Genomic DNA, 21,463 nt, shown 5'->3' with positions numbered 1-21,463 from the left:
GAGAAAATGTGAAGTGGAGAGATATCTTTGTATATTGCCATCAATGCCAAATGGGGGGATTGTTCGCATTATGTGAACCGGTATGAGGACATAATGATATTGTATGTTGTCATTGATGTCAATATATGATATGAAGAGAGAACTGGCATATGTGAGAACTAGTATATATGCCAAAGTGAAGCGGTATATTTGTTCAAGGTGAACTGACATGTAAAGGTGAACCGACATGTAGTCATGGGAACTGGCACATGGAAGCATTGTATGACTATCAATTGGTAGGTAATTTCCACTTCAGGATTTCTGGTTGGAGTACCTCAAGCCTATGTCACTCAATTGATGATCTTTGTGTGATGAGTTAGCAGTATAACAAAGAACAGATCTTATTGCCATGCCAGCCTTGTGCGCATGAAGAATCTTGCATGAAGAAGACTATCCCTATCTATCTCAGGAATGTGCGAAGTCTGTAAACGGTGATAATGTGTGATGGGTTATCAGCCACCATGAAATCGGTGGAAAATGAACGATGGAGAATGTCTTGAGATTAGATCAAGACTGTTGCATTCAATACAGTATGATCAACGGTCAGGATTAAACCATTTGAATTCCTTAACCTAACAGGTCTAGGGTTTAGGGTTTATGCTACTGACCTGCCTGTTGTCCTATAAGGTCGATGTTGTGATTCTTTCAGAGTTTGTTGGAAAAAGTTGTGTGTGAGTATCCAAGAGAAGGGATACATGATTCTTGCCAGACTAGAGGAGAGAAGTGATACCTGCAGAGTGTAAGTGCAGAAGGTGAAGAGGAGCTTAAGTGGATCTACATTGGCATTGAGTGCTGTTACCAGATCATTGTAATACCTATTGATCTCTAACCACCTCAACAGTTGGAAAATCCCCTAACAGGGTAGCCTTAACTGGCTTGTTGTAAATCCCTTAACAGGGTAACTCAAAGTTATTGAGATCTAGAAAGCTAGAGAGCTCTGGAAATCCTTTAGCTATTGAGTTCTTGAAATCCTCTAACAAGGTAACCTGTAACAACGTTTAACCCTTAACCGGGTATTGTAGACATCCCTTAACCAGGTGATCCCTAACAGGATCGGTTCCTAACAAAAACTATTGTATATGTCTTTAACAGGACAAGGCTCCTAACAGAGCGGACTTCCAAAGAGTTCAACAACAAGCTTGTGGGTATTCATCCCCAATGTGGTTTTTCCTAGTTGGGTTTCCACGTGAAAAATATGTGTGTCATGTGTGATGCTTTTATCTTGTGATGCTTTGTTATTGCCTGTTAAGCATATGACGGTTCTGTGTTTTATGTCTGTCAATAAAACATGTTGAACTAGCTATTGTGAAGATATGATGATGGATTACCTATTCATGCATAAGGGTGAAATGGTAGTGTAGTTTTGAGTTGAGTGGAAAGCTATGTGAGTAACCAGTTTATGATTGTTTTAGTTGTTATGGGTTTTACTGGTTGCACTATGTCACTGTTTGCCAATCATTTGGAGTAATTGCTGTTGAACTGGTTTAGGATTGTATTTTGTTTGTACTGATTCACCCCCCTCTCAATACTAGTTTGGTACTATTCATTCATCATTAAGTTATCAAGATCATCATGGGGGCACAAGCCAAGGAGTATGAAAAATTAGAGTTTGACTGTCCATTACCATTAAGGAGGGAATTAGAAGCACCAAGAGTTCTTTATTATGAGTGGTAGAAATTACTGGTAAGAGATGATGTTAAGAATTAGTGCTTCCAATGAGAGAAGAAGTCTATCAAGCATATGAGCATTTGGTTTAGACTGGTAGGACAACTGCAATAAAAGGGTTAACTCAGCACTAAAATAATTTACTAGAATAGTTAAAGTAGGGAGAACCTTATTCACTACAAAATTTTCAAGAAACCATGCAAAGAGCCCCCAGATATATACAGTTAGGCAGGGAGAAAGCCAACATCTAGCTACCATTGATCTTTCAACCACCAATCCTCATGTGGCCGCTTTTGGCATGTCAACCTATGAAACAAAACTATGATGCAGTCACAAAAGAATCAACCAGATGGTCTAGGTTGGAAAAAATGAAGGGATTTTATTGGAACTTGGCTTCAGGGGGGATAGGTCAGGGCACCATTGGTGATTTGAGAGTTCGTGCAAGAGTTAGAAAATTTCCTTTTGCTATAGGATCAACAAGCTCTTAAAGTTGGGAGGCATGATAAGTTGAGACTTTGTCATGATTTTATCATCTGAACTCTTAGGTTTTTGACATCTTTTGGTTTGCGTAGTAATAGTGATGTATTGTAAATTGACTATATGTATTCCATGTGTTAAGCTCAAATTATGTTTGAACTTTTTTGGTTTATTCCTACAGCCATGATATTTATTCTTGCAGCCATGAGATTTGTTCTTGTTGCTATGCAGATTATTTAGTGTAATATCATATGTGAATTAATTAATGTGTTAATTAAATAAAATGTGTATGCATGTCCTTGTATGTTGTTTTTGTTGTAGTGCAGAAAATAAATGATGTTGCAGTGGATATTATCCTTTCGCACCTGAAGAAGGAAAGATCACGTAAGAAATAACTGGAGATCAAACTGAAGAGGAGCTGAGTGAGCACAAGGTATGGCATGGGTGGAGCAGCCAAACAACACTACTGAAGTTTTACTTTAGTGGGCATTGAATTTGCAAAACACCACCACGACATGCAAAGACTGTGGTTTGGTTTAGATCCACGTTTCCTGCAGCCAAGCTCTAGTTATCTTCTTTATCAGTCAATCATCCACCTCTTCTTCTGGGCGTGATTTGATTTGTCTATTGTAGTTGATCTTCTCTTTATTAATAAGCTCTTCCTTTTTCTTAGAGGTTAGATAGAATAGAAAGGAATAGAGCAGAGGATTTTGATAAGCATTCTTAAGTTTCTTTTCAAAATATGTAATCATTTTCAGGAAGCAATGAATAAAAGATATGTTGTTCTAATCCGTTAAAGGTAGTTTTCTGGAAGCTTGATATCACTCATCCAAGGGGGCCCACTTCATGAGTGATCCTGTGTGTGTACTCATTGAAATTAGTTTTTCTTTAGTTGCAGTAGAAGTTCTTGCTTTGAGTGTTCCTGTAGCCACTGGAAACAGATCCACTAACTGTTCCCACAACCAAGCCAAAACAAAGTAATTTATGTTATTTATATTAGATCTTTCTAGCATTGTTTTTATAATTTTTTCCTATAGCCTTCTATAATTTCCATTCTTGCCTTTCCTTTTTGCATAATGTTAGTTACTGCAGTAATGCAGAATAGCCATTGAAGGAGCTTAGTGCATATATAGTGCAAACCCATTTCAAGTATTACATTCCTCGATAACTAAATGAGCACTAGCCATGAAAATAGTAACTTTACTAGATGAATGTCCAAACTTCGGGTTGAGATTTCAATTAGAGTTATTATTATTATTGTTTGAGTAGACACATAAAAGGAGAAGAGATGCATTAGGAATATTTCTTCCCTCGCATTCCACTAGAGACATAAGATCAGATCAAGCACCATAAGTAAACCCTTTTACAAAAACTTTTGAGCGAAATAGAGGTGTTTTTGATTTGTTAGAATGAGACCTAGACTTCTTAAATGAACCCCCTGAACAAAACATCCTAACTTTGGTTATTTATCAAGGACCAATGGTAGCAAATCCTCTGATGGATTGGAAAAGCACTAAGAGTGGGCTAAGAGTGGGGGGGGGGGGGGGGTGAATCAGTGACACCAAAAATGATACTACTTCAACTAGTAACCAGTAGATGAACTTAATAAAGCTTTTAAACACAATGCATGCAATCCAAAATGATATAAAAAAATACATAATAAGTAAAACATCTACCATAACACAAGTATTTATATGTGGAAAACCAAATAGGTAAAAACCACGGTGAGATGGGACTCACAAGTTAACTATCTGCAATAATAGATAATTGACCGGTTAAGGACTAAAAAGTGCTCTACTAGGAGTGAATCCTGTTAAAGATCCCAAAGCTTATTTAAAAGCTTATACCCTGTGAAAGGTAATACCCTTTAAGGAGTAACCTCAGTGGAGGATTTCTGAATCCAAAGTAATGGATCACCTTGTTAGAGGATTTGAACAATGAAGCTTGTTAGAGCTTACCCGTTTATTGGATTTTAATTCTGTTGTAATTGTTACTGTAATTGTTAGAAGACAACATGACTGGTTTGATATGTTTGAGTAGCACAATACCTGCTTGATCAGATCCTTCTAAGCATATTCAACATACTCTTCAACTTAACACTTTTTGTCTCTTGCACACAACAGATCACTTTTACTTATTCAAAAATAATTCATTGTGATGTCAATATATAGACTTTTAGGATTTATGTCAGCCTCAAGAAATCATAAGACAATTACCTAGGTGTAGTGTATCTGGTCAAGTGATCATAACTCATCACAAAAATACCACCAAAAATGTCATTAAGGATAACTCATCACACAATCAACAAATACTGGTTGGAGTTAAATATATAAACCGTTATCCTTGAATCTCTTGTGATAATCTCGGCTGGATCTTCATGTTGATGCTAAGTAATGTATATCCACTGGTTGTCTCTTATGTATATACCGGTTGTCACAAAATACCGGTTAGAGATAAACCTCTTAGTATACAAAGTGTAGTGTAAACAACTTGAAGTTACACCGGTAGACACTATGAACATATGTGTGTTTATGTGCTCCATCAATGACAACATATGATGATTTTTTTACAATCATCATCAAGCCAACAATCTCCACCTTTGGCATTGATGGAAACACTTAGAAAATTTTACAGTAATACTGCTAAGTGTGCATACAAAACAAATTTACACATATACACATGGTCCCCCTTAATGCATACATTATACAAAATTTTCAAAACACACATACATATTTCTACTCCCCCTTTGGCAACAATACCAAATTGAAAAAGCAATATATATATATATATATATATAGAAAATTTGTATTAAAGTGTTCAACATATACAACAACTTGAAAAACTGAATCAAGATTCATGGATAAGCTATTCTCATGAAAATAACATTAAAGTTCCTCTTCAACTATGATAAGGCATTTGTCCATGTCTCTAGCATGTTCTCAGTTTACTCAAGTATAGACATAATCTGTGTATTGAATTCTTCCATCGAATCCAATGTATAGGTTTCTGGAGTTGCTAAGATAGCTTTTGCATTTGAGTAGGCTCTCTGGAGTATGTCCACTTGTGATGTGAGTAGAATCTTTAGGTCCTTTAGAGACTGGATTCTCTTTGATTTCTCATGATCATAAGTATCCAACTTGTTGTGCAAATCATCCACAGATTTTCTAAAAGAAAAAATAGAGTCCTGAAGTGGGACATATGCATTGCATATCTTTTCTAGGTCTTGCTCTATTTCTGTTCGCCTTTTTGTGATGTCAAAATAAAAGAATGAAACATTAGAGGTAGAAGCAATATACTTTCCTCCTATTTCAATAGATTTTCTCAACAAATCTTTATTATGTGATAGAGCCATTTTTCTAGTATCAATGTCCTTTGCAAGTTGTTCTCCATACTTCTTCTTGTGACTTTTCTCTGCATAGATTTCAGCTACTTCTTCAAGTGACTTGATTTGATCAGATGCATCAGCAACCAACTGACCAAGTTTGCTAATAGGGGTTGTTAGATGTGCTGTAGAAGTTTCCGGTTGAAGACTAGATAGAATATCTACTACAATCTAAACTATTTCAACTTCAATCCTTTTCTCTTTAAGTCTCTTCTTATGAGCTCTAGATTTCATGAAATTTGCAATCTTCATCATTTCAAATGCACTCATTTGGTCAACATTGATAGGCCTTGAAATGCTTAATGAATAATCATCATCATTATCAGTCTGCTAAGTGGCTAATGTTTTTGCTAGTTTAGAGGATGTTACCTTAATGATTGCTTTCTCTTGATTTTTCTTTGTTTCATTTTTAGAAGTCTATGTGTCAACATTTTTCATAGATTCCTTCAGAGTATTATGTAAGACTGATGGAGATTGGGGTTTCTCGGGTTGTTCAGTTTCTGGTGGATTATCCACTTTTGGTTGAGTTGTTAGTTTTTGAACTAAATTGACCTATAAATCAGTGATTTTAGGAGGCTCCATATCTGGTGTAGTGACATCTCTAGATAGATCAACTGAATCCTAAACATCATCAACAACATGAATAATGGTATCAAACTTCTTCTTGACAAGATAGACCTCATCTTCTTGTACAATCTCTTCTTCATCCATTTCAGATCGATCAACAACATTTTCCTCATTCTTAGAAGATTTTATGAGCTCTTCCATCCATTTGATATTGCAGGCTATTTGATGAGTCTCAGTCTCAATAATTTGCCTCTTTCCATTAAGTAGTTTCAATCTTCTTGCTTTGAAAGTAAACTGAGTTTTGTACTGATCAACTAAATCACTAATTTCATCCTTAGACAATTCAAGAAAATATTGTACAAATATCTCATCAATAATTTCTTTTTCCAGCTTTACAAATTCCTCCCATTTATTTATAAGAATAGTATATAAATAATTTGAGATATCCTTTTCAATATCATGAGGTAATCTACTATAATGGCATAATTAATTGATTACCTATTGAATGAATTTCTCCTCATCTTCACTAAAAGAATCAAAATTTTCTTTAAAATTTTCAAATCTATTTCTTCCTAATGTCTTCATTGTTCTTTCAAAGTGGCTCTCAGACTTGAAAGTAGAGATATCAAAAGGCACAGTTGCCTTCGACACTTCCTTCACTTGCTTAGCTACTCTGCCGATTGATTTCATCTTCTTGGGTTCTTCCTTAGTGTCAGTACTCTCGGATTCTTCTTGGAGAATTAGTTTTCGACCTCTCTTCTTTGATGCATTCTCCTTCTTTATATAGACTTTAGGTGTCGGTTCCTTTTTGGTTTTGATACCTCGAGTCACCCTTGTATTCTTCATCACCGAAGGTGCTTCCTCAATTTTCTTTTTGTTACCTTTCCCACTTGTGGTAGGAGAAATACTGGTTCCAGCTTGTGCATCCTGAACTACAACAATATCCAGTTTTGCCTTCTTTTTGTCTTTTGGAGATGATAATAGGTTATTAGCACAAACAATCAGTAAGTCATAGTTAACCTCATAACTCATAGCTTCCATTTCTTCTTTTCTTGGCTCAATTGCCTACATCAAATAGAAAATAGTGGTAACTGTGAAAACAATGTCTTTAGCAAAATGTCTTACCACATCCTCAAGAAATCTCTTTCTCATGCTCATCTTCTTCTGAAACTCATTGAAATATTTGTTCATTACTGCAAAGAAAGAATTCTTTACAACCTTGATGTTGTTCTTGATATGAGCGAATACCGGTAGGTCCTTTTACCATTCAAGATCACCTATTCTAGGTAGGAAATTCTAAAAATAAAAGAATAACCTGATTAATAACTGTCCATACTTAAACTTTAGGCTGTTGTCCTTCTTTATAGATTGCAAATTTAAAAACAATTGGCTCCTTATAGCCTCACAAAGATGATAATCTGAATTTTTAGCTATCATCCTGTAAGCAGTATGTACTGCTATTGATGGAACACTATTTAATCTACTGGAATAAAATAACCCGTAGGTTATAACCATAGCTACTAATTTCACTACTGGGTCTTTGATACTATTGACAGAAAAAGATCATTTATCGGATGTTGATCCGGTTAGAGAATATATTGTCTCTTTTGAAATACGCCCCAGCACAGGTTGAATAAAAACCAGTTACAACCTGAATGGCTTCCTTGGTTATAGTGTGAGTTCTCTCTAAGTACATGTTCTCACCATGAACCTAACTCAAAATAATTCGGATGTGTTCATCCTCAAAATCTTCAAGAAAGTAGGTTGCATTATGAAAACCTTTCTCGAAAACCCTAGCATACTCTATTTGAATCTTCCCATTCTCATCACAAAGGGATTTTAACTGAGTGTATATAGACAATGCTCCTAGATCCTCAATCTTGCAATCAATATAGCTCAACAAATTTCCTTGTACTAAAACACCACTAGGATCTTGTGATAATACATTATACAACACAATTTGTTTCACCTCTACAACTCTCATTGGTTTAGATGTAGTAATCAATCTTTCTACTAGTTTAGAAGACAATGCCATTTCAGATACACAAGATTCAAAGTAGGATTGTCAAAGAAATACCTTATTTCATGCTCACTGCCTCGTTTACCAATTGAATGCCCAAGTGCATACCCGTTCAGTCTTTTGCAACCCTCTAATTAGCTTGATTACACAAATCACAATGCAACTTCGACAATTATCACCCAACAATCTTTCTTATCTCATTAAGTGATCCAAATTTCTTTCTTGAATGCATTAGGTTAAAAATAACAAAGTGAAAACTCACTTTTATCCTTTTTACCTACTGCATTAAATGCTCCCCTTAGCCATATGAAATGGATTAATTCACCGGTGTAGTATTTTATTCACTGGGGGAAGGAACATTTTCCTCTCCAAGCGAGTCATCAATCTTTTTCTTCCATATCCGATTCATTTCTTGTCTAGTTTCTTCAATATTAACTTTCTGATCCTTAGAAGAATTGACCTATTTGCTATTTCTAGATCTATAGAATTTTGCTAAGTTCCCCAATTTGTTATAGTGATAGTAGACCATACCAGATGATTTCCAAGGTCCTTCATTTCCTCTCCCTATTCTTCTTTTGTGATTCATAGCCACATGACCAAAGTTATTACAAATGGTACAAATGACATTTGTTACCTTTTCCATCTCAAATGGACTAAACCGGTTGTCGTAGGGTCTTTGCTCATTCATGTTGACCCGGTTGTCAAAATTCCTCATCCAGTTCTCATTTGGTCTTGGATTCATATGCGATATAGGATTATTTTCTCCATATCTGTACTCAATAGATATATGTCCATACATTCCACTTGTGAAGAAATGACCTTCAAATTTCTTGGACACTTACCTAGCATTAGTATTGTAGCTTGCATTTCTATTAGGTTTGCCTCTACAAACATTTACAGTGTTACTAGGGTTATGGTAAACAAAATAAACAAGTTTAAAGACCTTCTTATCAGTGGGATTTTTGACCTTAGGAGAAGATTTGTTCTAAAGAGTGTTGCTCTTGGTACCAAAGGATTCACCTTTTTTAGATGTGTAAAAACCAAGTCCAGAGGTATCACCATTCATTCTTTGTGACTGAATTTGTTCTTCCAACAAGATTAAACTTTTGATGAACTTATCCAATTTCCCATTTGCTTCATTATATTCTTGGAAATCTCATGATCTCTTTCCTTTATAAGATCTTCAGTAGCTCTTCTAGCTTCCAGATCTTGACTCATGCAGATAGTAAGACTTTCTAGCTCTCCTCCTCGGATTTAGATTTTCACTATTGAGTTTTTCAACTTCCTCAGCCAAAGCATCAATATTGGCCTCATCTAAAGAACTATTATCAGATATCTCCAACAGTTGTTCACTAATCTCTCTCCTTTTGACTTGAGAAGTTTTTAGTTTGACCCTTAGGGTTTCAAGCTCATTTCTACTAGCTTCTAGCTCTCTAGCCATCTCAAGGTAGCTTATGTCCCCCATGGTGGTTTCAAGGCTTCCTTCTAAATGATTAGGCTTCAAAGAAGTTAGGCTCTGATACCAATTGATGGACTTGAAAATCACTAAGAGGGGGGGGGGGGGGTGAATCAGTGATACCAAAAATGATACTACTTCAACTAGTAACCAGTAGATGAACTTAACAAAGCTTTTAAACACAATGCATGCAATCCAAAATGATATAAAAACATCCACAATAAGTAAAACATCCACCATAACACAAGTATTTATACGTGGAAAACCCAAATAGGTAAAAACCATGGTGAGATGAGACTCACAAGTTAACTATCTATAGTAATAGATAACGGACTAGTTAAGGTCTACAAAGTGCTCTACTAGGAGCGAATCTTGTTAAAGATCCCAAATCTTAGTTAAAAGCTTATACCCTATGAAAGGTAATATCATGTAAGGAGTAACCTCGATGGAGGATTTGTGAATCCAAAGTAATAGATCACTTTGTTAGAGGATTTGAACAATGAAGCTTGTTAGAGCTTACCCAGTTAGGGGATTTTAATTTTATTGTAATTGTTAGAAGACAACATGATTGGTTTGATTTGTCTGAATAGCACAATACTTCCTTAATCAGATCCTTCTAAGTGTATTCAACACTTCTTTTCAACATACTCTGCAACTTAACACTTTTTGTCTCTCGCACACAACATATGACTTTTACTCATTTAAAAATAATTCATTGTGATGTCCATATATAGGCTTAGATTTCATGTCGGCCTCAAGAAATCATAACACAATTACCTAGGTGCAGTGTATCTGGTCAAGTGATCATAACTCATCACAAAAATACCGCAAAAAAGTGTTGGTAAGGATAACTCATCATGACTTGTGATAAGTCATCACACAATCAACAAATACTGCTTGGAACAATCAATACCGGTTGGAGTTAAATATATAAACCATTATCCTTGAACCTCCTGTGATAATCTCCGCTGGATCTTAATGTTGATGCCGAGTAATGTATATCCATTGGTTGTCTCTTATTTATATACCAGTTGTCACAAAGTACTGGTTAGACATAAACCTCTTAGTATACCGATTGTAGTGTAAACAACTTGAAGTTACACCGGTAGACACTAGGAACATATGTGTGTGTATGTGTTTCATCAATGAAAACATATGATGAATTTATTACAATCATCATCAAGCCAACATCCTCCACCTCCACCTGCAAACCCAACATTTGAGTTTCCTATTCTTGACCAGCATGATAATGAAAACTTGAAGAATATACCACCCTCTTCTCTTCCAAAATTTCATGGCTTGGTGACAGAAGATCTAGATACCTTCCCATAAACTCAAGTTATTCCTTGCTACTCTGAAAGAAGCTGCTCTGAGATGGTTTATGAATCTAGGTAGAGAAGTAATCACTACTTGGGATGAAATGAAGACAAACTTCTTGGATAAGTACAAATATTATTGTAGAGGAATGGACCGACATGGTGATGATATCTTTCGGATGACACAAAAAGAAGATGAGAGTCTGGAAGATTATCTGGAGAGGTTTTTGTTTAGTGTCAGAAAATCCAAGCATAACACCTTAAGTGAAGAATCCATGAAGTTTATTTTTCTAAGGGGAGTCAATGAAGACTGTGTTGACTCATTAGACCTCATGGGAGGAGGAGATATTACTCAAGTTCAATGGATGACATCAGACAAATCTATCAAAAATATTCTAGAGCTTCAACCAAGAAGGGAAGACACTATAGGCCCGGGTCTTCAATTGCAAAGGCATCTACAACAATTTTAAGGATGGAGATAACTCATTTGTTAAAGGAATTTAAAAAAGATATTATTAATAATATGGATACTTAGTTGGATACACTTCAAGCAAGAAAGAAGCATGAGGAAGCAGAGGCCATGCTTGTTGAGTTTTGTCCTCACTGCTGACAAAAGAAGAGGGACTAGAAATGTAAACTCCTAGCTAAAATTGACAGCCAATAGGCTCCCCCAGATTTCAAGAAAGTCTATGGAGATGATGAACAACTCTTTTATGCTGCACAATGAAGGCCTTGGCCTCCAAGACAAGGTATGCCACAAGATCTATTGTCTTTTCCTAGTCCTTATATGAACTTCAATGCACAGATTAATCAGTGGCAACCTCCGTACTCCCAAAATTTTGGAAATTATACTCCTCAATATTACAATAACTCTCAAAACCCTTGGCCCAATTATCAGAGTCCTTCTTCTCAGTCGTAACAACCACAAGGGAATTGGTCACCTCCTCAAGGTAACTGGTAACAGTCACTGTAATGGAGGGGAGGTCAGCAATGGGAAAACCAATCATCAGGTTTCCTGCAGCCAAAACAACAATCCAAACAAATGGAGTTAATGCCACCAACTCCTAATCCTACTTCACCCAAGAAAACTCAACTACCAACGTAGTCTGTGCCAAATCCAGATAACAAAACTTAGCAACAACAACAATTTTTTTTAGCTGATCCTAATCAGTATTCTGCATATTCTCTTTATATAAGTGATATTCAATTATGACCAGGAACAACTCTACCTACCCCATCTCCTCCAGTTATAAAAGAATTACCATTTGAGGAAATTTATAAGGATACTACACCTGATCAACTTGGAAACCCTAAGCAGGTACATCAATCTGAGACTCCAGGAACAGATGTTAAAAATCCACCATTTCCTCAAAGATTATAGGTAGAAGTGTCTAGGCAATATGATGACATAGCTTTTGATCTTATTGATCAATCAAAACATGTATGTGTAAAGATTCCACTATTTCAAGCTATTAAGGATATTCCCATATATGGAAAAGCTATTAAAGAGGCATGTCTAAAAAAACCTGGATGCAAGAAAAAGGACCCAAAAATAATACATGTAGTAGTGAAATTGGCTGATATTATGTTAGGAAAAATTGTTGTCCCTAAATATTCTAGTCCAAGTAGTCCTATGGTGAAGGTAGTTACTCAAATTAAAATTCCTTGATAGACTTAGGAGTGCCATAAATGTAATGAACAAGGATGTCATGCAGCAACTCAGTATTACTAGTCTTAGATTTACCCCAATAGTCTTGCAACTTCCTGATAGCTCTACTGTCTGACCTGAAGGGATGGTTGAAGATATTGTTGTCACACTAGATTCTTGGGAATGTCTGACTGATTTTATAATAATCTCTCCTAAGGAAACATTGGGTGGATATCTAATCATTTTGGGAAGACCTTGGCTCTCTACAACTGATGGATACATAGGTTGCAGATCAAGGGACATGACCATTTTAGATGGTATCACTACTAAAACTCTTGCACTTTATTCTCTAACACAACCACTACTTGATCAAGAGCAAGTAGTATGGCTAGATATAGGAGAAGAAGCAGAGGGAATTAATTCTGTTCAAAAGATAATGATGTTAACTAGGGAACCATTCATATAACTCCAAGAAGATGATAAGGTACTCTCTAACATCATAAGAAATCATTATGGATCAGCTCAACAGTCATTTGGTATACTAGAAAGTCCTTTGCATACTCTTCTTCCATTTACAAGTTCTTTAGATTCTCCTGCAACCACAGACATATTTCATACCTTATTACCACAGGAAATGAAAACCTCTTGTTTATCTAAAATATCTAATCTTGAGTCAGTCACTAAAGTAGAGGTTTCTCTAGGATGGAATCTGAATGTCAATAGTCAACTTACAACATATGAAAGGTTGTCATTAATAGAATTACTCAAAGCCCAAAAACAAGCCTTTGCATGGGATTATCATGACATGAAGGGATTAAATCCTACATTGTGTACCCACAAAATTTATATCAGAGAAGATTGTAAACCAATTAGATAACCTCAGCGAAGGATTAATCCTGCACTAAGGGAAATAGTTATGGAGGAACTACAAAAGTTGCTTAATGCAGGATTCATTTACCCTATTTCAGATAGTCAATGGGCCTCTCCCTTGGTTATAGTTCCAAAGAAATGAGGAAAATGGAGAGTTTGTGTGGACTATAGGGAGCTCAACACTACTACAAAAAAGGATCACTTTCCACTTCCATTCATAGATCAAGTATTAGATTCTCTAGTGGGTAAGAAATACTTTTCATTCTTGGATGGGTTTAGTGGTTATAATCAGATCAGAATAGCTCCCAAAGACCAAGAAAAGACCACCTTCACTTGCCCTTGGGGAACATATGCCTATTCAGTTCTCCCTTTTGGTCTATGCAATGCTCCTACAACCTTTCAAAGGGCTATCCTTAGTATATTCTCAGATATATCCCATGATTGTATGTAAATTTACATGGATGATTTTATTTCTTATGGAGCCACATTTAAGGAAGCATTGCCAAATCTTACCAAAGTGTTGCAGTAGTGTGAGGATCATAATTTGTCCCTCAACAGTGAAAAATGCTTCATGATGATGCAAGAAGGAATAGTGTTAGGGCATAATATTTCTCAATCAATTATTCAAGTTGATCCAGCCAAAATTGAGGTAATACTTGATCTTCCTATCCCTGCAAAGAAAAAAGATGTAAGAAGTTTTTTAGGCCATGCAGGGTACTACAGGAGATTTATTAAGGACTTCAGTAAGATGGAAAGACCTCTATATTCTCTCTTAACAAAAGATGTTGAGTTTCAATGGACACCAACATGTGAAGAGGCATTTTATAAACTCAAAGGAGCCTTAACTCAGGCTCCTATGGTTAAAGGACCTGATTGGTCTCTTCCTTTCCACATTCATACAAATGCATCAAATTTTGCAATAGGAGCAGTTTTGGGGTATAAGTAAGGAGTTTTGGAGAATACAATTTACTATATCAGCAAAAAATTTCAAGGACTTGAGCTAAATTATATTGCCACTGAAAAGGAAATGTTAGCTCTTATCTATGCCCTCAATAAGTTTAGACACTATATCACTGGTTATCAAATCTTTGTGCATACCAATCATGCAACCATCAGGTACCTTATGATTAAAAGTTCCATTATAGGTAGGTTAGCAAGATGGTTGTTGTTAATGCAGTAATTTGATCACTATTATAGACAAACTAGGTAAGACAAATGTAGTGGAAGACTTTATGTCCAGAATTCAAACACCAGATAGTCTTGAGGCCATTGATGATTCTTTTCTAGATGAGCATTTATTTTCAATTAATGTGAATATTTCATGGTATGCTGACATAGCTAACTACTTAGAAGCTAACAAGATCCCTCCTCATTTCTTGCCAAAAGAAAGAAGATTTCTGGTAGAAAAGAGTCAACTTTTCAAGGATAGAAGATTGCTTATTCTATACAAGGCCAGATCAAGTTGAGGTGATGTTTTAGGGAAGATGAAACTTATGATATCCTTCATGCCTGTCATGATGAGCCTTATGGAGGTCACTTTGCTGCCAAGAGAACAACTCTCAAGATACTGACAATAGAATATTATTGGCCAACTTTGCACAAGGATGCGATCAAATATACCAGGAAATATGATAGATGTCAGCAAATGGGAAGACCAACTCAGTCTAATGAAATGCCTTTATATCAACAAGTGGTTGTTACACCATTTGATAAATGGGGCTTAGAATTTATTGGGCCAATTGATCCATCATCCAATGGTGGGTCATACATTCTTGTATGTACTGACTATTTCACAAAGTGGGTTGAGGTCAAAGCATTCAAGCATGCCAAGGATAATAAGGTAGCATAATTTTTATATGAAGAGATCTTTAATCAGTATAGAGTTCCTAGAGAGATAGTGATAGATCTAGGGGCACAATTCACTTCCACTTTGATCATCGCCTTGGTTAATGAATATAATTTAAGGCATAAAAATTCCACTCCCTACCATCCTTAGGCAAATGGACAAGCATAAATCACTAATAGGGAACTTTAATCTATATTGACCAAGATAGTAGCTCTTAATCATAAGGATTAGTCTAGTAGGTTATTTGAAGAAGTATGGGCTTATTGGACCACTTGGAAAACCATGACAGGGTTTACACCCTTTGAAATGGTGTATAGGACAAAAGCTATGATGCCTGTGGAATTTGAGCATAAAACCTCGAGAACAACCATTGATTTGGATATGACTCTTTCTGTAGCACAACAAGAACGGCTCCTACAGCTTAATGCCTTGAATGAAATCAGATTGTCAGCCCCGTAGCACACAAAAACAATTTAGAATCAACACATGAAGTGGCATGATCATTATATAAAAGTCAAAACATTCAAGCCATGTGATTGGACCCTTCTCTAAGATTCAAGGTATAAGGAAAACTTGGGAAAATTGCAGACACACTGGTTAGGGACTTATGAGGTAATTGAAACATTTTCTAATGGTGTCGTACAATTATCCATAATTGATCTAGTCAAATTCAAATTGTTAGTAAACAGTCATTGTCTGAACCTCTACCACAAGCCTCTTAACAAGGACAAATTTCTGCAGTAGTTCTCCACACCAGAAAATCCTAAGATTCATGTAGCAACAAGAGATGACTTTGTCGTTACCTCTTCATCCTAAATATTTGCTGCATGCTCATAATAAATACTTCAATATTCGATGGAAGTACATTTTTGCGCAATAAATATTCCATTTCTGCATTCAATGCATTTCCTTTCACTTCATTCATTTCCACCTCACTTTCCATGCATGGCAGCTCAATGTCTTATATAATAAATTTCTTCAACTGCAGTCATTATCACATGATGTGAGGTACGCTCGTGTGTATTTATTTTTGTTACATGTATATAATTAAACCATATTTCCTATCATGATGATATTTTCAGTGTCCTTTTCAGTCCTCCTCCACATATGTGGACACTTGTTAAACCTTAGGTTGGAGGGTGAAGTACAATGTGAATTATTCTAGTAGATAATTCTTATGTCATCATAGATTGCGTTTAAATTTTTCAAATTGTTTGTTTGATGTTATATTTTGTACTCTGTCCTTTTGTTTGCCTAGAGTTATTTTAGAATTGCAGCTGGGTTCCAACCAAATAAGAGCATATTGAGTATATTCAGTTGTAGAATTGGGCAATTTATGCCATTGGTGAGTTGAGAGTATTATTGCTGCAATGGGTGGTCCACCTATTCGTCATGAACCGACAATTCATGAAATCCTTCTTCAAGACCAAGATTGTGAGCCAGTATTCCACAATAGTGGGTGGCTAGATTATTTTCTGAAGCTGACTGAGTTTAATGAGGAAACTGCAAGGTAAAAAGGTTGAGAGTTTTGGTGACAAAGGAACAGATTGCAGAAATAACTGGGCTGCCAATAGATGGAGAAAAATACCCCGAATCTAAGGACACACGTAGTGCAAGAGAAAAGTTTACATTATAGGGAGACCCACCTTTCGTAATAGATAGACAGGGAGCTAGATGAGAATCTCTTCTGCTTGAATGGAGAGCAGTAGCATTGTATGTCTTGAAGTATTTAACTTGTAAAAGAATATTCTCGTGTCTACATTCCCATCATTTCAAGCTTCTGATTCATCTACGCAATGGGAGAAGGATGAATGTTCCAAACATATTGTACAATCTTCTTTCCATAAGCACAATAGAAACCTAGAAAGGTAGGCCTCACTTTGTTTCTCATCATTGTCTGATTAAGATGTTGGTTGAAAGATCTTTAAGAGATGTCTCTCTGATGTCTTGGAATGAATTTGTTAAAATTAGAAGATTTAGGGTAGATAATGTGGGTCCAGTGGAACCACTTCCTTCTCAAGAGTGGGAAAATTTTGAAAATCTTGAAAAATCTGGTTCCCCTATTGAACCCTCATCCTCCAGGATATTGCCAGAGAAAAATGTTCCTAAAGTAGAGGAACCCTTATAAGAAGAAGCCTCAATAGGGGTTCCTTCTCAAAACCTAATGAAAACTAGGGTTGTTGCACAAAAGGAAAAAGACAAAGGGAAACAAATTGACATAGAAAAGAAGGAGGAGAAAAGTAAACGTGGGGATTTACCCTCTCCTATTTCCAAGAAAAGGAAACTTGCAAAAATGGTTTCTCCTGCAACCACTAAAGTAGCTGAGGAATTAGCTATAGGAAGCAATCCTGTAGCCACTAAAGAAAAAGCTTGGAGAAGATGCGGTAGGCTCCAGAAAAAGCCTAAAGATCACGAACAATCAGAGGAGCCGAATGTCACCATTTTGGTTGATTCTAGAACAAGAGCCACACAGTCTAGCTTAGAGTGATGTTCCTTCTTCTCCACATAAGGTACTCCGAGGGGAAGAAGAAAAAGATGAAGAAGAAGAGCTACATAACCTTCATGAGCAGCTACATGAAGAAGTAGGTTTTGATGGGCTTGATAGTTTAACATCCACCACACAATAGGTTATTGAAGTAGGAAGCAGAGTTGAAAAGATGAAGCCTAGGGAACCTAGTCATAGACCACCTACTTCTCTTACCATTCATGCAGTGGTACTTGCCCTTTACTAGGAATGTGAATTGGAAAAAGAAAAAATGTAGAGGATAATTAACTAGCAGAGGAAGATCATTGAACAAAAATATGAGGATATTTCTTAGCTTAAAACTAAGGTGGAAATGGTAGCCACTATGGTACCGCAACTAATGCAATGCCAAGAACCTCCTCGGGTTTACTCTTTGTATTTAAAGGAACATCATATTTGTTTCTAGATGATGAGAATTTTCAAGGATCTAAGTCCCTCTTTGCAGACACCTGAGGAATTCTATCATGTTTATCAAACATCTCCTACAACCATTAAGAATCTACTCTACGAATTTTATTTACATAATTACGTTGTTCCTAATGATGTTAATTGGAACCCTCTCCTCTACATTTGAGATATCCAACTGGGATCTCTCATGTCATGGGTGCAAAATGAAATTGCAAGGGGGGAGTAGTTACAGGTACATAGAAAGGAAGAACTTGACCTTTCACAACCATTAAGGTTTGAAATAAGAGACCCAAGAATACTTTATTTTGACTAGCAAAAGATTGTATATCAGCCAGATTTGGGAAAGACATTTTGCCCTTAAGAGAAGAAGTATATAAGGAATATGAGAAAATGGCTATAAGAGAAGGATAGGTAGAAATAGGAAATTTTGTCTAGCATTGGAATAGCTTGCCAGATGAGTTGCAACAATCTGAACCACACTCCTTACAAAACTATCATGCAACACTAAAGAGAGCACCCAAATATATACTGTTGGTATTATGGATGACTTCGTCATGTGTTGCATTGGTTTTGTCATTAATGTCAACACTTATCTTTCTAGAGGTATACATTGTTGATTTAGCACTTTGGTTATATTGGTTTGTTGTTGAACCGACACATTGTGGTCCTGGTATGGACATTGGTTTATGCACAGTCACTGGTAGGATATATGTTTCACCAACATCTCAGGAAGTTGATGATGACTTGCTATCATCTGGAGATCATTTGGTTATGTCTAAGACATAGATTGGATGTTGGCATTTGGTGTTTTTCTTATTGGTCTGATTGGGTTCTCATATTTGCCTTTACTGACAGATAGGTCTGGGTTATGCACCGGTACAAGATATCATGTTCTAGATTAGCATGACATGTTTTGGAAATGGTTTATTCATTGAATAATGTGTAAATATATTGAGGTTGAAATATTGTATTGCATCAAGACTTATTTTGTAATTGTAATCTTTAGTGAGCCGACCTAATCATGAGGTCTTAGGGTTTTGTATAAATAATTGTAAGATCTTATTTGGAAGATGTAATGAGTGTATGCGAATATTGAAGATCATTGTGAAGAGAGAAAATAATCAGATCCTTGTACGAATCACATAGATATTATCTGAAGGTTAAAGGAAGGTTATAAAGGTGTTTGGCACTCATGTTCAGTGCTTAAACCAGTACTGAATCCAACATTGCAGATGCTATATTGAAGCAGTACATTGTTTATTGGATTTAACCATCCAATTGTGTACTCAGTGTGACTCCTATTTTGTGATTGAGTAGTGAGATCTAGGTGGTTGGCCTTTCTACATGTGCAGACCCCATTATTGTATACACTTACTATCTGCAGTAGTATCATCTGATTGTGGGTAAGGTTTCACACCATGGTTTTTCCCCTTACAGGGTTTCCATGTGAAAATCTTCGTGTCATGTGTTCTGGATGTTGTTTTCCTTTCTGTTTCATGCATTAAGTTGTACCAGTACTGCTATAATTGTTAATCTATTTTACTGACATTAAAGTTTTTTTTACCGGCATTGAGTTTTAAGTTGGAATAATTTGTTTTGGGTTATAATTTATTGACAACTGATTCACCCCCTCTCAGTTGTCCTTCCCGGTTCCTAATAATTGGTATCAGAGTTTATTCCTCTTTTTGCAGAAGCCTAACTGCTTGAGGAGAGCCTATGGCAACAAATATTTTCAGGAAGGATAGTCCTAAACTTGATGGAACTAACTATGGTATATGGAAGATCAGAATGGAAACACATCTGAACTGCATTGGAAGAGGTATATGGGATGTTACAAAGAATGGTTATGTTTCTCCTAGTCCGAATAAACCCAATCCACCTACCTTGGCTAAAGACTTGGAGAATGATTGCAAAGCAAGAGAAGCACTTCTAAGCACATTATTAGATCAACAAATCATGAGATTATTAGACAGATCTATTGCAAAAGCTATTTGGGATAAACTAGAAATATTGAATGAAGGAGATTCCACTATCAAAATTGGAAAACTAGAATGTTATTGGGTCAAGTATTATGATTTAAAAATGGAAGATGATGAAAGAATTTCTATATTTATGGAAAGAGTTAATGAAATTGTTTTAGGAATACAATTTTGTGGCGGTTCTTTAAGTGAAGATGAAATTGTTTCTAAAGTTTTAAGAGCTTTGCCATTGACTTACAAAATGAAGGTGATTGTTGTTAATGAGTTGAGAACAATTACTAATATACTAGTGTCTAGAAACACTTTGGTTGCAAAACTTTCAGCATTTGAGCTTTAAGAATTTGGTCCTATTGCTATAGTCAAGACTGATATAGCCATCAAAGCATCATCATCATCATCATCATCATCATCTAACAAATCTGATTGGAAATCACTTTATGCAAAAGAACTTGAAGATATCAAAAGGGAAAATAAAAAACTTGAAGCACTTTTTGCAAAGAAGATGCCTAAAGGTCAAGCAGGAAGTAAGTATGAAGGTAAACCACCTTTCAAATATTTTAATTGCAATAAAGAACATATAAACCTAACCCTGAATATCAAAGATACAAATTTAAGAAAAATAGAGAAGTCATGTTACTATGCAGATGAAGGTGTTTCAGATGATTCAGATGAAGATCCAACATATAGTGGATGGGAATTTGTTGCAATAAAATAAGATCGACCGACACCTATTGTCAAACCGGTATAGCAGCCATTAACAGAAAACATTGAAGAAAAGGATGAATGGATCATTGATAGTGGTTGCTTGCATCATATGACTGGTGATAGAAGTAAATTCTTATCATTTTGGGAATGTCATGGAGGTCTAGTAAGATTTGGAGATGACAAATCTTGTTTAATCAAAGGAAGAGACACTATATCTTTGGATGGTAAGCACAATATTGATAATGTTTATTATATTGAAGGTTTAAAGCATAATATTTTGAGTGTTGGTGAGTTAGTAGAAAAAGGATTTCAATTACAATTCAAGAATGGAAAATACAAAATCATGAACAAAACTGGTTTGGAGATTGCAACCGATAATCAGACTAAAGGTAATATCTTTCATTTGGATACCAGTGATAAGACATGTTTGATTGCTCACATTGATGAAAGTTGGTTATGGCATAAAAGACTCTATCATGTAAATTTTGATTGCATTATAAAGATTAGTTCAACTAAGGTAGTAAGGGATTTATCTAAGATTGTGAAACCTTATAATCCGAT

The sequence above is a fragment of the Cryptomeria japonica genome, chromosome 2 (assembly GCF_030272615.1).
Source record: "Cryptomeria japonica chromosome 2, Sugi_1.0, whole genome shotgun sequence".
Lineage (NCBI taxonomy): Eukaryota > Viridiplantae > Streptophyta > Pinopsida > Cupressales > Cupressaceae > Cryptomeria > Cryptomeria japonica.
This window is presented reverse-complemented; position numbering follows the sequence as displayed.